Here is a 4485-nt window from a genome sequence, read left to right on the forward strand (position 1 = left end):
TGTAAATGAGAAAATAAGCTCTTGATTGGTCATATATACGATAATAATAATAATATCTTGGGTTTAACGTCCCAAAACCACGATATGATTATGAGAGACGCCGTAGTGGAGGGCTCCGGAAATTTCGACCACCTGGGGTTCTTTAACGTGCACCTAATTTAAATACACGGGCCTCAAGCATTTTCGCCTCCATCGAAAATGTAGCCGCCGCGGCCGGGATTCGATCCCGCGACCTTCGGGTCAGCAATCAAGCGCCATAACCACTAGACCACCGTGGCGGGGCGGTCTATATACGAGGACTATCAGGCTTGAATTGTCTTCTACCCTGCTTTGTCATGCGGTCGCACGCCCGTTCTGCCTTGTCTCGCATGGCTATCGTGCGCGATCAACGGACTACACATTTTTGTATGCATTTTCGACTTCGCAAGAGCAAATAACAGCGTGTAGCTGAAAAGCGCGAAGTCCTGATAGGCTCATTGCTTAGTGCTGGTATTGTCCACATCTACTGTAGAGAAATTAGTGGCGAGGAGGAGGTAACGCCTGTAGGAAGGGTTGTGAAGGCGAGAAAGAAACCACTCTCTCAGTCTTGAGCACGGCGTAGTTTAGGGGTCCCTTTATGGAATCGGTGAGCATGTGTCCGTGCAAAGCGTCCGTGCAAAGCGCGGCCGCCTTCGGTAACATCGGGGCAATGTGGTTCTACGCAGGTGATCGGCGCCATCCTCTGGGCGATGTACCATTGCCTGGGTGCAACGACGCCGAGCGAGCAGTTCCTACACAGCTGCGCGTGCGTTTTCACGATCAACGGACTTTTCTTCCTCATGTCGTCTACAATGAGCATCACGACGGCCCTCATGCTCCCCAGATTGTTTTATGTAAGTGTGCCTCCTCACGCAGATTCATAAAAAGAAACTGACATGGTTAGTATAAAAGGCGAGAAGAGAAACGAAACAGTGGGCATGGAAATCGGAAGGTTTGTAGACAGTTGAGAAGGGAAACAAAACACAGAGAGAAAGAGAAAGCGAAAAAAAACTGACAAAGAGTAGCTAAATAACTGAAGACGAGAGAATCAAACTCGGATGTATATATGAGTAGAAGTAGTAGTTGCAAAGAAGAAAAAAGGGAGAGGGGGGTGTCTGTTACTGCATTTGGTGTTTTCTGATACTGCGCAGCACAAATATATCTCGCAATTTTTCGCATGTAGTCTTTTCATGTAAAAGTAAATAAAGACTACTTTGGTTGTGAAATGCGGGACCCTTTGAACCGTGCCTTCGGACAACGGTCGCAAGGTATTTCGCTAATGATTCCCGTCTAGTTAAAACATCTAAAAAAAATTCACGAATAAAATGATCCAGAAATCATTATTTTACAGCGTAAGTTGTTACGAGCTCAAAACAACAGCCGATATTGGTGGCGATGCTGTCAGCCGCCGGTGTCCTGTACCGGTATCCGTCACAGTTATCGCCCACATAAGAGAAAGAAACTCGAAATAAACGTTTATTTTCGAAACAGTGTCCCGGCGACGCCCGGTATCACCTTTAAGTGGGAGGGCTCTCTAGTCAAGGAATCATCTGGCTTCGACTGTCCTCTTCACCCTGGCGACGAGTTGTCGCTGCTACTCCAAGTCCTTGAGGGCGAGCTTGGCCTCCCACGTTTCGGTTAGGTGGTCGTCGTTCGTTTGTCGTGCGTCATTCACATCTATCTCCGGTTGCATATGGCTGTTTGAAATAACCGGCATGCAATCAGCAAGTGGTCCAGGATGCCTGGTACATTGCAGAGCAGGCATAACAAAAAAGAAAAACAAGGTTCGCGGCATATTCGAACCCCGGCGTTCTGCATGGCAATCAAGTAGTCTACCTATATATAGCCAAGCCAGTGTTTCAATCATTTTCTGAAAGAGACGCAATAAATGTGTCGTGTTTGGCGAGGAATCGCGTCAACAGATGTACTACTGCGTGGCAGAAGAGCAGAATCGCAGCAGGCGTCACACTGTGTGGATTGCCTAATGAGTGCGTGGTTTAAAGCTTCTCACCCATTAAGAAGGGCTCCGCCATCAATGTTCATCGTGGTCATCGTTGTCCGCCGCGGCAACAACAAAACGACTTGTTACATAGGTGTTCATGTTGCCACAGAGACGCGTAGGGGGCGATTCGCTACTTTGCAAAATAATGATGACTTATGGCGCGGGGGGCACGTCGCAACTCTGCTTATAGTAGGTGCCCTACGAGAGTTTAAACGGGCTCTGTGAAGGCAGCTCCTTCAACTTAAGCTTTGGCTATCCTGCGCGTTCTGCGGAACCCTGGTAATTTTTTAGATGCGGAGCATCTCTTGCTTGGGGGGTATGTCCGCGGCGGCTGGTAGTCCGCACTCACACTACGCATGCGCAACTCTCCTCCTTCCCTCTCTCCAACAGCTGCGCGTTACGCTCTCCACTTTTCTACCAGTACCTGCTTGCGCTTCTTCGGCGTTCTCGCTTCTGCTCTCGCGGCGCATGCGCTACTCTCCTCCTCTAGTCTACTCTCCTTCAAGTGGTAGAGCGCTGCGCGCATTCAGTCCAGCGCTTGCTTCGGTTGACTCCTCTGAAATTCGGGCTCGACATGCCGAAATTCTCTCCTGCGCAGCGCCACGATGAACGCCAGCGCATGCGCGTCCCCTCCCTCTCTCTCCTCTCCTACGCTGCCTCCCTCTCGCACGCCTGTCGACCGCGTTCCCCGCTTGTCCTGTGAAAATTAACGGCCAGGCTAGAGGGAAGACACGACGCACGTAGTGTTCCTCTTCGCGTTCCACGACTCGAGGTTGGTAGCATGCCCGAGGTCGGTAGCATGCCCAACGAACGCCAACGGAACGCGATCGTGGAAGTGCTCCGGCTTCGCATCGCCTAATGGTCCTCTCTGGCGGGAGATGGTGTAATTTTTTTTATTATTTCTACAGCACACCATAGAGACCGATAAGAACTTGCTCAAGGTACCAAGTAGTTTTATTCAACTCCTGCGTGATCTGCGATGACAGTATTTGATACATATTTGACTTCTTTATCTTACTTCTTTTGTCAGACCACAAGACTGTCATACGGCATCAGCATATTTTAGTTGATGCGTGCACTCTTCCTTTGGAAAGAAGCTGAGACTTGGTTCAGCATATGAATGTTGCGAATCATTCGGTTGTTGTTGTTTGTTACGCTCTAAAAGGGTCTAAACTTGAGCTTGTTTGCTTGGCTTCATAGCAAAGAACAGCGGTGATACACGAGACAAGTCCCGTCAGTCTCTCTTGTCTCGTGTATCTGCGCTGTACTCTACTATGAAGTTGTTACGCTCGTAAAAGTCATGTGGCCATGTACCTTGGCCTTTCATTCTACTATATCTGAGGCAGATTAGTTACTAAACAAAGCGCGAAGAGTAGCCGTTTTGTTTGCTACATCTAGGGATCCCGTACAACGTTTTCTTCATTACCCAAGAATGATTATTTATTCGCATGCTTATAGCTCCGCGGAAACAAATTTTATTTACTGCCTTCCAGTACAACCTTTTTCAACTCGTCGCAGCAGCATGTTACATATTTGGCGGAGTCGGCTGCGTTGGCAACTCATCTTTGATCGATGGGCGTAAGTTATACAAGATGTCATTGGTTTTCATATCTCGATTGTTGGTGCTTTCTCATGAATAATGGAAGAGCAATATTTACCTAACGTCGTTACGTTTTCATTGATTAGAACAGGCGCCAAACTTTAGCGCTATACTTGTGAATCGTGAATGTTGCATGTTTTTCAGAAATATTCAAAAAAACATTTTACCCATCGTGGTGGCTGAACGTTTGCGGCACTCCGCTACAAAGGATGAGGACAGAGGGTTTTGATGCATGGCCCAAAGCGTCATATTTCGATGTTGGTGAAATGCAAAGCGCCCGGGTACTTCGATAAATTAAATCCGGAGTCCCCCCACACGTCGTGCCTGATTATCGCATATACGAGGTTTGGGCATGTAAAACCCACGAATTTAGTTTTAAATGGTTTTGCTCGCTACGAACTTGTGTTTGAGTTTCTTGTCACGTAATACGCACGCTTGAGCGTACCACTTTGCTGCATAAGATTGTACACGGCCGCAGTTGCGTTTAAGCACCGATTTCCTTCACTCATTCCACTGGGTGTGCCACGCACCGATCCCATCCACTTAATATTGTTCCTTTCCAGCCATTTGCAAAGTCTCTAAGAATTATTTTTTTTCCAAGCGTTGTTGACGTTTGGAACAACGCAGATGTTTCTTTGCGGAAAAGCCAATTGAACAGTTTGTGAAAGAATTACCTAAGCAGATCTTGCAATGCGTCTCTAATGCATTGTGTTTGTTGTTTGATCTACTGCCTGATTTACCCACCCTTGCTTTGTCCATTTCATTGAGACAGCACTGTCTGTAAATAAATAAATAAATAAATAAATAAATAAATAAATAAATAAATAAATAAATAAATAAATAAATTCGTAGCTTAAGGCTACCA

This window comes from Rhipicephalus sanguineus, chromosome 5 (assembly GCF_013339695.2).
Source record: "Rhipicephalus sanguineus isolate Rsan-2018 chromosome 5, BIME_Rsan_1.4, whole genome shotgun sequence".
NCBI lineage: Eukaryota > Metazoa > Arthropoda > Arachnida > Ixodida > Ixodidae > Rhipicephalus > Rhipicephalus sanguineus.